This window comes from Sminthopsis crassicaudata, chromosome 1 (genome assembly GCF_048593235.1).
Source record: "Sminthopsis crassicaudata isolate SCR6 chromosome 1, ASM4859323v1, whole genome shotgun sequence".
In the NCBI taxonomy this organism is placed as follows: Eukaryota; Metazoa; Chordata; class Mammalia; order Dasyuromorphia; family Dasyuridae; genus Sminthopsis; species Sminthopsis crassicaudata.
In genome coordinates this window covers 401,656,703-401,670,266 of record NC_133617.1, presented here as the reverse complement: position 1 = coordinate 401,670,266, position 13,564 = coordinate 401,656,703, and the positions used below count along the sequence as shown (strand labels likewise).

The following is a 13,564-nucleotide window of genomic DNA, read 5'->3' as shown; positions in this document are numbered from 1 at the left end:
ACTCCTCTTCCCCGGGGTGAGAGGGGAATAAAACAAATAAACAACGGATAAAACACAGTGAAACAAAACAAATCTCTACTCCTGGCCAAGACCCAAACTGCGTCTCATTCTGCTTATTAGACTGCTAGGAGTAGGGCCTGTCTGAAAGTAGGCCCTGCTCTCTCCCTTAAGTAATCTGCGGCTTTCCAGGCCGGCCTGGGCGTCTTCCTGAGCCTGCTCCCAGCCTGGCCCCTTTGCTCAGGATCTTCTCCTGGGCACCCCGCTCCGTAGCTAACACGCACAATACCTGGCTCGGAAGAGGCGCTTGGAAAAAAGTTTGCGGAACTGAATTACGTCAGAAAATAAGCGGGGCTTTCAGTCAGGCCGCTTCAGGGTCTGGGGGGAGGCCTGCAGTGGGGCAAATAAGGGCGGTTACGAGCCTTCGAACCGGGGGGTCTACAAGGTGCCGGAAGCGAGCCTTCATCACTCGGAGTAGCCTAGGAAAGAGCAGGAAAAGAAATGTTCCGCCATGGAGCATGCGCCAACAGCCCGCTGACCAATACGCATCTAGCCCGGGGCTCCCGCGAGAGCTGGGAATGTGACGGAAGAAGATCTTAAGAGACACATGACCTCGGTTTGCCCACTGCACATGCCCGGTCAGGTTCGCGTCTTCCGGAATGACTGGCTGGAGCATGCGCCGGCAATAGAGACGGACGCGGGGCGCCGGCCAACAGTGGCGGGAATCAGGTAGGGATGGGTCTTACGTAAAGTGCGTATAGGCCCCCTCCCCTAAGCTGGACCTTCACAGGTACTTCCGGCTTGGTCTAACTTCGGGCCACCGCTTCAGGGGGAGCCAATCGAAGGTCGAAAAGGTCCATTGTTGAGCGTCATGAGGCTGTTTAGAGACTGTCGAGTGCAGTGCTTTGGGATCGACCAGCATCTCACGCCTTTTGGAAATCTGGAGGACGAAGTAGTTCGCTCAGCTATGAAATGGAGATCCTAATGCATACACGAACGAAAGTATTGTAAAGTCTAAAGGTCTACAATGCATGAGAACGTTCTAGTAACGAATCTTCACGCCGAAACTGGATGATGAAGAAGAAGACAAAAAAGGAGAGTCCAGTTTACCCCGAGCGTGCCGGTTTCTGACAGGGCTTGTCCCAGCCTGGATGGCCGAGTAGTGCTGGGAAGCTGGGAATCAGATAGCACTGCTGCGAGAAATGGAGTGGCCATGTGGTTCAACTCCCCATTTTACAGGTGAGGAAATCAAGGCCCAGGAGGCGTGCAGTGTGGCAGAATCGGGACGAAGCCCGAGTGCTCAGGTTTTTCTGTCGCATCCGGCGCTTGGTGGGAATATTTGCCATTTTTTACGGAGGAGGAAACTGAAGCAAATAGAATTAAATGGCTTGTCCAGGGTCACATATTTGGAAAGTGCCCGAGGCCGAACTTGAACTCAAGAAGATGAATTTTCCTCACTTCAGGCCCATCAACTCTATTCACTGTGCCATGCAGCTACCCCTAAATTATTGTTTTCAAAATAGATGAAGTTTTCAACGTTCACCCTTGCAAAACCTTGTCCCGAATGTTTTCTCCCCCCCTTCCTCCCGCCTCCTCCCCTCCACAGCAAGTACCAGCACTTGTTAAACATGTGCAGTTCTTCCACAGTTAGGGTGCACGAGAAAAATCAGATCAAAAAGGGAAAAACTGAGAAAGAAAACAAAGGAAGGAAAACAACAAAAATGGTAAAAATACCCTCAGTCCCTACTGTCTGAGACAGTCCTCTCTCTGGGACAGCTGACTCTTTTCCATCATAATCCAATACTCCTAAATTAAGTGCTGTTTCTAGACCCCCCAAGTCTTAAGGTTTATTTATTCTGTCTTGACTGTAACTAACATTAAGGATGAAATGGAATCACAAATCAGCCTTGACTTTTAGGCCACATCATTTAAGTATCTATTAAATAACAACTACGGGTAAGTATTAGAGGTGGAAAGGGAAAAAAAACCCCAACCAAAATGAAACAGTCCCTGTGGTAAGGAAACAACCTGGACACTAAATGCGTATCCTATGCTTGTGTGGTTTCATGGCTCATTCCGAATGAAAAAACTTCCTCGTATCTGCAAAATACAGTCTTAATTTCTCAGAACACGTGAGGAATCCATTGGTTTTCTCAGAAGGTGCTGCCTCTTATGAAACAGAAAATATATGCAAAGTAAATTCAAAGCAATTTGAGTTTTTTGGGGAATAGGGAATCAAGAAGTGGTACTTGGAAAGACTGTAGGAATTATAAAAGTCAGAATTGAGGGAAAGTACAGGTAATAGCCTCTAAGCAAAGGCATACATACAGAAGAGAGAAATGTTTCAAGGAAGGAAGGTTGGATTAGTTTGGCTAGAATCTAAAGTGTAATATATAGTCAGACAGATAAACTGGAGCCTGATTGCAAAGAACCTTAAATGCAGTATTTTATCCTTGATTGAAATTTCATAAATATTGGAGTAAAATGACCTGTGCTTTAGGAATATCAATTTGCCTTACAGAGGACATATTTGAGAAGGGAGAAATTGAAGGGTAAGAGAGTAATGAATAGACTATTGTAGTACTCCCGGAAAGAGGTCATGAGGGTCTAATAGGGGTAAAAGGGTGTGGGAGTGAGGAGAAGGGAAATGAGGGAGATGTGGAGAAATTATAAGATTTTACAACTGGTTTAAGGGGAGGGGACAGACTGTAAGGTAAGAAATATGGCTCATATTGCAAACAAAAGTGAAATTATTCATAGAATTATGGATATTGTTTATATCAGCTTAACTTCTGGCATCCAAACAATTTATGTCCCAGCACCTCATTCTTTGGACCAAGGAGGAGAGAGAATTTTCAAAACTTATATATTCTTGGCCTATCTGCCAGTGTTGCTCCTGGGAACCTGAGAATATAGTTCATGTCTAGGTCTCTACAGCTACATAGAAGAATCCTTAACTCCATACCAATCTAACTTACATTTTGGTTATAGGACAGCCTTTTCTTCACACTGCAGAAATTGTACAACAAGACATACACAAACGCACACACATATTATCAATTTTATCTTTTACAATATTATCTTTTCCTCACAGGTGAGTACTTTCTTATATAGATTTATGCAATCTTCCAGACTTATAGTACCAGCCTTCTAATTTGGCCAATGTCACCCTCTCATTTCCCTGATTTGTACAGCTTAATTTTTTATAATAATGAAAGCCATATGGTTCCACCTCATCTTACAATAAAGCTGGGTCTAAGAACTTAGTGTTGTCCAAAATTTCTCTCCTTTCTCTCTATACAACAACAAATTACCGGTTCAAGAAAGGTCTTTGTGTAGAATTGATCTTAAATTATGGGCTTCAGAGTCCAAACTGCCTCCCTCTCCGCAATCCAATCCCTTCCAAAAGGTCAGGATTCAAGGCCTCCATGTTATCCAGAATACTTAGGGCAATCTGTATAACCTGGCCAGCAGTACTGGAGGATGGCAGAAGACAAAAAAGCCAAAGGGAAGAATAGAGGCTTTTTAGACCCTGTTAAGGACCATGCCTAGGTGAGGGAGCAGATTAATTCTCAGCCTCCACAACTGTGAATTATAAACTTGAAGGAGTTGCAAGGCAGCCTTCAAAGATGTTCCTTGTGGGTTGGGAATGAAATAAATTGGAGGGAAGAGGGAAGAGGAGAAAGGTCAGAGAACAGCAACTGCCTCTCAGTCTCCTTGTATCATCATCATCCTCCCATATGAAGAGATCCATTCTACAGGTCTGAGTTAGACTTCCAGAAGCCACTGACAAGTGACTCCCATATCACAACAAAACTCTAACATGGTTGATGGGAAGTATTTGACCAAGTAGGGAACAGGCAAGGAAAGAGGTTGTAGAGATTGACATAATTCTTATCGGGTTAGATTAAATCAAACAAGTGCTGAAGGAAGAAGTATTCTCACTATGCTTGAAAATATAAGCTCTTTCTTTATATTTCAGGATTGAATAAAGAATAGGATTAAGGAGACTAAAGGCATCTGACACTTAAGGCATGAAAGAGCTACATCATAGTTAAACAGGATTCCTGTATATTCCCCATCTATCATCAGGTCTAGTTTGGAAGTTGGTATCGCCTCCAAAGGAGGAGAACTGAGCGATGATGGCACCTCTGCACTAACATCATGAACATAGGACTATTATTGTGAAAGGAGAATGGTGGATACTTTTCAGGAGCAGAACTATAGTGGAAAAAGAGTAGTAATAATAGCATTTATTTATCACTAAGATTTGCAAAATGATCATAACTCTGTGAAGTAGATATTATTACAATCTCAAATTTATAGAAGAGGAATTTGAAGTTGAATAAGATTAAATCATGCCTGGAGTCACATAGCTGTTATAATGTATCCAAGCAAAATTTGAATTCATATCTTTCTCATTGCAAGTCAAAGACTTTCAAAGTAGTAAGAAATGTAAACTTCCTCTTGTTAAGATGCAGACCTAACATAGCCTATTGGGTTAGATTTAATATTGAAATAAAAAACTTACAGCTCAACAGTTAAGAGAAAGGTTTATTCTGCTCTATCCAGCAATGATACTTAATAGTTCAGCCCATCTCATCTAGCAACTCTTGGGATCTTCAGACATAGACCAAGTCAGAGTGATCTCAGCTTCACATAAGTGGTAATTTTTATGCCCTCAGAGAACTGAAAATCTATGTCAGATGAAGCAAAGCCCAGTTAAATCCTAAACACAGCTTTATTAACTTATATAGAAAAATTAATTCCTGTCATTTGGAAATGGGGGAAATCCTATTCCTAGCACAAGCTTTATTGGAGCCCACTCAGGGTGATTCTATGAGTCAATCCAGGGGTTTAGGATAGGGATAGGACCCACCAAAAAGAAAAAAAGGAAACTATTGGACAATTCTCAGGCTTATATTTCAGCCTCTTCTGGATCCTGTACTGTAAGTAAAATTCAATTACATTTGATATTTTGTGTGCCTGTATATGTAATGTTCTGGTTGGTTTTCTGGAAATCTTTGGTCCAGCCTTCATTTCAGCAGAGATAGCCAGAGAAAAAGTCCACAAATCTTTATTGTCTCCTTCACAGTCTTGTCTCCTTGCCTGGGGCCTGGGCTAGCTTTCTAGAGGTCCTCCAGACTGTGTCTTGGTTTCTGTGGAGGAGGCAGGAGGACCACAATGTGGTCTCTGTCTTGAAGTCTCTCTGAGTCTGGGAGCTTGTGCTCCAGCCTCCAGTCCTCTGTCTTCCCTGAGTCTGTCCCAGTTCTCCTCTAGGTCTGACTCTGGTCTCTTAAATACTCTATTACAATTAAATCCATTCATTATACTGAATATGATTATATCATTATATATCATCAATTATTATATCACTAGGGAACCATTATTTGTGGTAAGATTAATTCAGTCATACTGAACTATTAATCATCATACTAAACTAGATAGCCATTGTCTTATCAATCCACTGAGTTAACACTTTGTAAGTACAGAGTTCTGGCTCATTACATGCATACTCACAAATTTTCACTTAGGTGAGTTGGTACTACCATTAAGAAATAAAGACTAGAAGTTTCATTTGGGTGGGGTACTTAAAGCACAACCAGGCCCTTCATGTCAAAAGTTTTTTTGTTTTCAAATTGTTCATGTATGTTATTTCATTTGGGGGTCATAGCAACTCAGTGAAGTCAGCACAGCAAACATTATTAACCCCATCTTACATAGCAGATAGCAAACCCAGAGAGCTTAAAAGATCTGCCCTTGATGGCAAGTGGCACATGATCCAATCCTAGATCTTTACTAATGTCATTAATGTCCTTCCATTTATGCTCCACCCTCAATATCAAATAATTTCTATTCAGATTCTTTTACTATTGAACTTTAGTATTTTCACTTTACAAAATTTTGGAATTTATTTTAAAAATGTATTTTTAAAAAAAGATTTAAATTATTTATTTAAAAAGAGAAAAGCCCAAAGAACATTCCTGTATTATTTATGCCCCAGACCTATAAGAATAAAAATCCAGCCTTACCAGGGCAGCTAGGTGGCACAGTGGATAGAGCACCAGCCTTGAATTCAGGACCCGGGTTCAAATCTGATCTCAGACATTTAACACTTCCTAGCTGTGTGACCCTGGGCACTTAACCCCAGCCTCAGGGGAAAAAAAAAAATCCAGCCTTACCTTGAGTGACATGGGTAATGAGCTGTGGCAAATGTCTATTTAATGCAAAATTTACTTGTATTTTGTAGCTGCTTTGCTAACCACCATGTCCTCTCTTTTATCAGTTTGTAGCATTATAATAACAGTTGGCTGCTAGTTCTCTATTCCCAGTTATTCCCCATGCTTGGGCTGTGTGTTGTGGATATTTTCTGATGCTCAGGAGTGTAGCACCTCCCACTAAACTCCTCATGGCATCTCATTACCTTAGCAATGTACCTTTAGGCTTGTGAGGAAGAATGATTTTTTTTACCATATTGTTGTTTAGTCACATCTGACTTTGTCTCTGTGGACCATGGCACGCCAAGCCCATTTATCCTCTACTATCTCTCCTAATGTCTATTCATTGTTTCCATTTATTTCATTATAGACAATGAGATAATATAGACTAAGTTAATTTTTACAGCATTTGCAGAAACCAACTCAGAATGTCAGAATTGGAAGGCATCTTATGAATCATTTCACTTTCATTTTATAGAAGAGAAAAATGAAATACACAACAATTAATCTAAGTGATTTGCCTAAGGTCATGCAATAGAACCAATGTTCTTTCAAGGATGTCATGCTCCCTTTATATACATTTCAGCTCTTAAGGTATCTTTAAAATGATTTTTCCCACATAGATATATTTGTCTAACTCAAGTCAGTTTATTCGTGGTCTGTGATTTTTTTTTTAATAACTTCTCAAAGATTCTGTCTTTTCTTTTCTCTAGCTAATCTGAGTTTATCCTCTTTCCTTATTGAAAAAATTTGATCTGCAGATAGTCTTCTGAATTGTACTTTTTTTTCCCTATTTGCAACCTCTCTTCCTTCTCCCTCTATTGTAGACCCTTAGTCATTCTTTGTTCTTTAAATCATTAAAGTGTCTGTTTATTGGAATGTTATTATTCTATAAATTAATGATAAGCTGGCTAATTTTAGAAAAACCTGAAAAAACTTAGATGAACTGACGCTGAGTGAAGGGAGCAGAGCCATGAGAATATTACAATGTATTATATACATTGTAATAGCAAAATTATGTGAAGATTAAATATGATGGATTTGGCTTTTCTCAGTAATACATTGATCCAAGGAAAATTCCAATAGGTTTGGCATGGGAAAATGCCATTTATATCCAGAGAGAGAAATATGAAGGCTGAATGCAGATTGAAACATACTATTTCCACCTTTTAAAATTTGTCTGCTTTTTCTTTCTCATGTGTTTTTTTTTCTTTTTTTCTGATTTTTCTTTTACAATGTGACTAACATGGAAATATGTTTAAAATGATTGTATGTGTATAACCTATATCAAATTGCTTGCTGTCTTGGGAAGAGGAAGGTAATGGAGGAAGAGAGAAAAGAAAATTTGGAACTCAAAATCATACAAAAATGATGTTGAAAGTCATTTTTACATATAATTGGCAAAATAAAATACTATTGAAAAAAGATATAGCATCTGTACATAAAGAAAAGGAGATATTTGATCCTCTATATATCCAAATTGCTACTAATTAAATTCTTCCTACTTTCTAAGGTCTCTTCCAAACAGCAGCTCAGCTTTTCATATTAGTTCTTTTTGCTTATAGATAATGGATTCATAGAATTCTGGTTTTATAAGGGGGAAGGATTTTTAGTGGTGACCTTTTAATTTTTATTTTTTCCAGTTGAAGCAACTAACACCTAGAGGGACTACTTAACTAGAAGAACACATAAGTAGAAAATGGCAAAGTTTTGCACTGGGTCCCTCTGATTCCAGATCTATTGCTTTTTCCACTGTATCATGCTTGTCTCTTATGTGTTCAGGTGCTTGGTTTACACAGAATTTCAGATTTGGAAAGGACCTTTGAAGTCATACAGTCCAATCCATAATAAGATGCTGACAAATGATCTTATTGGCATTGCATTGATAAATAACCAAGCAACCTCTTAAAGATCTCAAGTAATGAAGATTCCATTTCTCTTTAACTAGCAAGTTCTATTTTAAAACAACTCTGTCATGAGGACATTTTTCTTTAGATTGAAGCTAAGTATATCTGCAATTTTCACCCGGTGTTCCTAGTACTATCTTTTAGGGATATAACTGACTCAGTAACATAGATATTTTGAAGAGGGTTTTTTCCCCCTTTAGTCACACAGAATTATGCTAATCCAAGTTCTACTTGTGATAAATGGCTCATATTTTCAAGACACCTGGTTGGGGTTATAAATGTTGCTATATGTATTGGCTAGGAGATAGATCAAAAGTAACAGGATTCCATCATGACCCCAAGTGTTCTGAGATTTGTTCCTGTGATTAAGATTGACTATTTTCCGTGCTGTGCCCCAGGTTTCTGTCATAGGTAGAGAAGAAAGGAACAGAAATATAGTCATAAGCAGGTTGGGTGTGGCTAAGGTACTAAGATTTACTTTTGTCTGAAGATTTGTCTTTTAGTTTTTTTTAAGAGGAAACATGGAATAGTAAATAAAGAGAGGGCTTCAAAAGCAGAAGGATTTAAGTCCAAATCTGATTTCCAAAAAAAGACCTGAGGAGTATTACATAGTCTCTCAGAGCTCCAGGAAACTCCCCTGAAACAAATAGGATAGCTTTGAAAGTTATACATTAAATTTCTTTTATACTTAAAAACAAAAATAAATTATATAATTAACCATAGTATCACAGACAATACCTTCTGTTTTATGATACATATATATGTGTATATATATACATATATATATACATATATATATGAGAGAGAGAGAGAGAGAAAGAGAGAGAGAGAGAGAGAGACAGAGAGAGAGAGAGATATGAGGGAATGAGAGAGAGAGAGAGAGAGAGGAAGGGAGGAGGGAAGGAGAGAGGGAACGAGAAAGAAATACTTTATTTGGTGCTTGTTAAGATCAGGATTAAAACTTAAAAATAAAAGAATTAGAAAAGGATGCTTTTTTGTAATTTCTAAAATACCAATTACTAATTGTAGCAATTCACTAATATCATAGGATTAGAATGATGTTATTGTCTTGATTAGAAGGCTTTATTAGGCCAAACATTTCTTTAAAAAATTTATTCCTTTTAAAAAATATATATATTGATTTCAGCAAAAACAGTCTTGTTTATATTTTCTTGTTCTTATTATCTATTTTAAAAAATGGTTTGTTGCTGGTATTAGTATTAGGCATTACAAAACCAGAAAGTTTTTTTATTATAGCTTTTTATTGACAGAACACATACATGGGGAATTTTTGCAACATTGTCCCTTGCACTCTTTTTTTTTTTTTTTAATGTGCAATTCTTCTAAACATTTTTTTCCATATTTGTGATGTTGCAGAAGAAAAATTTGACCAGAAAGGAAGAAAAACACACACACACATAAGAGAAAAGAAAAGGCAACCACCAAAAAAAAGTGAAAATACCATGCTTTGATGCATTCAGTCCCCGTAGTCCTCTTTCTGGATGCAGATGGCTCTCTTCATCCCAAGCCTATTGAAACTGGTCTGAATCACCTCTTTGTTGAAAACAATCACGTCCATTAGAGTGGATCATCATATAATCTTGTTGCTATGTACAATAATCTCCTGATTCTGTTCATTTCATTTAGCATCAGTTCATGTAAGTCTCTCCAGGCCTTTCTGAAATCATCCTGCTGATAGTTTCTTATAGAACAATAACATTCCATAACATTCATATACCATAACTTATTCAGCCAGTCTCCTAATGATGGGCATCCACTCAGTTTCCAGTTCTTTGCCACTACAAAAAGCGCTGCCACAAACATTTTGCACATGTGAGTCCTTTTCTCTTTTATAATAATCTTCAGGTTACAAACTCAGTAGAGACACTGCTAGATCAAAGAGTACACACAGCTTTACAGTCCTTTTGGCATTGCTCTCCAGAATGGTCAGATCAGTTCACAATTCCATCAACAATGTATCAAGGTGCCAGGTTTCCCCCGTTTCCCCCAACATTTATCATTATCTTTTCCTTTCATCTTAGCCAATCTGAGAGGTATAAAGTGGTACCTCAGAATTGTCTTAATTTGCATTTCTCTTATACTGATGTAGAGCATTTTTTTCATATGACTAGAAATAACTTTAATTTCATTTGAAAATTATCTGTTCATACCTTTTGATCATTTATCAATGATCAAAATGGCTTGGATTCTGATAAAGTTGAGTAAATTCTCTAAATATTTTAGAAATAAGGCTTTTATCAGTAACACTAGATGTAAAAAATTTTCGAGGACTTGGATTTTAGGTAGTTTAGAAATGGAAGAGAGAAAGGGACCCAGACAGTATAAAGTCAAGATAGTGAGTGGGCCAGACAGGAATGTACAACAGTGAGTTTTCCCTGGAGCATTTTGTGAAATGGAATGACAGGAAATCTAACCCCAAAGGTAAATTTGAGATAGATGGTGGGTTTTAAATTCTGAGTGAGGGAATCTATGTTTTAGGCTATAGACAATCAGGGTGCCAAGAAGCAGTGGGGCTAGATGGAGAGAATGCCACCAAATCATTAAGGGTGTAGGGTTGTAAACATCTGAGTCTGATTCCTGCCTCTGACTTGTCCCTAACAAGTCACTTCACCTCGAGAAGCTTCAAAGAACTTCCCCTGCTTGAACTTTCCTTTTCTTTCCAGTGTCCATCTTATAGCTGACCATTTCCACTCCATACAGTTATCTCCTTAGAATGCATTGCCGTAATCCTGTCCTGACAAACCCCAGGCCTGGATTCCCACCCTCCCAGTTCTTTACTTCTATTCATGCTGCTGAATGTAGTTGGAAGTCACCCACCAGTGAGGGCTGCCTTGCAGTCACATCTATTCCAACTTTTCCCTTCCCTCCCTCCACTCCTTCCCCTAGATGGCAGGCAGTCTTATATATGTTAAAGTATATGCTAAATAAAACATATGTGTGCAGATCTGTACAGTTCTCTTGTTGTACAAGAAAAAAATGGGTTCAGAAAGTAAAAATAACCTAGAAAGAAAAACAAAAATGCAAGTAGTCCACATTAATTTCCCAGTGTTCCTTCTCTGGATGTAGTTGACTCTGTCTATCATTGATCAATTGGAATTAAATTAGATCTTCTCTTTGTCCAATATATTTACTTCCATCAGAATATATCCTTATATAGTATTGTTGTTGAAGTGTATAAAGATCTCCTGGTTCTGCTCATTTCACTCAGCATCAGTTCATCTAAGTCTCTCTAGGACTTTCTGTATACATCTTGCTGGTCATTTCTTATAGAATAATAATATTCTATAACATTCATATACCAAAATTTACCCAACCATTCTCCAATTGATGGGCATCCATTCATTTTCCAGTTTCTAGTCACTACAAAAAGGGATGCCACAAACATTTTGGCACATACAAGTCCCTTTCCCTTCTTTAGTATTTCCTTGGGATATAAGCCCAGTAGTAATACTGCTGGATCAAAGGGTATGCACAGTTTGATAACTTTTTGAGCATAATTCCAAATTGCTCTCCAGAATGGCTTGATCCGTTCACAACTCCACCAACAATGCATTACTGTCCTGGTTTTCCCACATTCCCTTTAACATTCATCACTATCTTTTCCTGTCATCTTAGTGTAGTGATATCTTAGAGTTGTCTTAATTTGCATTTCTCTAGTCAATAGTGATTTAGAACACCCTTTCATATGAGTAGAAGTAGTTTCAATTTCATCATCTGAAAATTGTCTATTCATATCCTTTGACCACTTAACAATTGGAGAATGGCTTGATTTCTTATAAATTAGAGTCAATTCTCTATACATTTTGGAAATGAGGCCTTTATCAGAACCTTTAACTGTAGATATGGCTTCCCAGTTTATTGCTTCCCTTCTAATCTTGTTTCCATTAGTTTTGTTTGTATAAAAGCTTTTTAATTTGGTATAATCAAAATTTTTTATTTTGTGATTAATAATGATCTCTAGTTCTTCTTTGGTCACAAATTCCTTCCTCCTCCATAAGTTTGAGAGGTAAACTATCCTATATTCCTCTATTTATTTATAATCTCATTCTTTATGCCTAAATCATGAACCCATTTTTATCTTATTTTGGTGTATGGTGTTAAGTGTGGGTCCATGCCTAGTTTCTACCATACTAATTTCTAGTTTTCCCAGCAGTTTTTGTCAAATAGTGAATTCTTATCCCCAAAGTTGGGATCTTTGGGTTTGTCAAACACTAGATTGCTATAGTTATTGATTATATTGTCCTGTGAACCTAACTTATTCCACTGATCAACTAGACTATTTCTTAGCCAATACCAAATGGTTATGGTGACCACTGCTTTATAATATAGTTTTAGATCAGGTACAGCTAGGCCACCTTCATTTGATTTTTTTTTTTATTAGTTCCTTTGAAATTCTTGACCTTTTGTTCATCCATATAAATTTTGTTGTTATTTTTTTTTAGGTAATTAAAATAGTTTCTTGGAGAGTCTGATTGGTATAGCACTAAATAAACAGATTAGTTTAGGTAGTATTGTCATCTTTATTATATTCGCTTGGCCTATCCAAGAGCACTTAATATTTTGCCAGTTGTTTAAATCTGACTTTATTTGTGTGGAAAGTGTTTGGATTTTTGCTCATATAATTCCTGACTTTCCTTTGGTAGATAGATTCCCAAATATTTTATGCTATCAACAGTTATTTTGAATGGAATTTCTCTTTGTATCTCTTGCTGTTGGATTTTGTTGGTGATGTATAAAAATACTGAGGATTTATGTGGACTTATTTTGTATCCTGCAGCTTTGCTAAAGTTGAGAATTACTTTTTTTTAGTAGAATCTCTGGAGTTCTCTAAGTATACCATCATATCATCTGCAAAGAGTGATAATTTGGTTTCCTCATTACTTACTCTAATTAATTTAATTTCTTTCTCAACTCTTATTGCCAAAGTTAGCATTTCTAATACAATATTGAATAGTAATAGTGATAGTGGGCAACCTTATTTCACTCCTGATCTTATTGGGAATGGTTCCAGTTTATCCCCATTACATATGATCCTTACTGATGGTTTTAAATAGATGCTCCTGACTATTTAAAGGAAAAGTCCATTTATTCCTATACTCTCAAGTGTTTTTATTAGGAATGGATGTTGGATTTTATCAAATGCTTTTTCTGCATCTATTGAGATGATTATATGGTTTTTGTTAATTTAGTTATTGATATAGGCAATTATGCTAATAGTTTTCCTAGTATTGAACCAGCCCTGCATTCCTGGTATAAATCCTACTTGGTCACGGTGTATTATCCTGGGGATGATTTTCTGTAATCTTTTTGCTAATATTTTATTTAAGATTTTTGCATCAGTATTTATTAGAGAGATTGGTCTATAATTTTCTTTCTCTGTTTTCATCCTACCTGGTTTAGGTATCAGAACCATGTCTGTGT

At 37.4% G+C, this 13,564-nt stretch overlaps 1 protein-coding gene across 1 annotated transcript in view; it reads right to left on the bottom strand.

The window, feature by feature from the left end:
- The window catches only part of ZDHHC4 (zDHHC palmitoyltransferase 4), a 47,323-nt gene extending 46,849 nt beyond the window's left edge, over positions 1–474 (bottom strand). Inside the window, exon 1 of the mRNA XM_074280047.1 lies at positions 287–474. The gene's annotated coding sequence lies outside the window, so the exon portion shown is untranslated. The remainder of the gene's footprint in view (positions 1–286) is intronic.
- Positions 475–13,564: the final 13,090 nt, after the last annotated feature.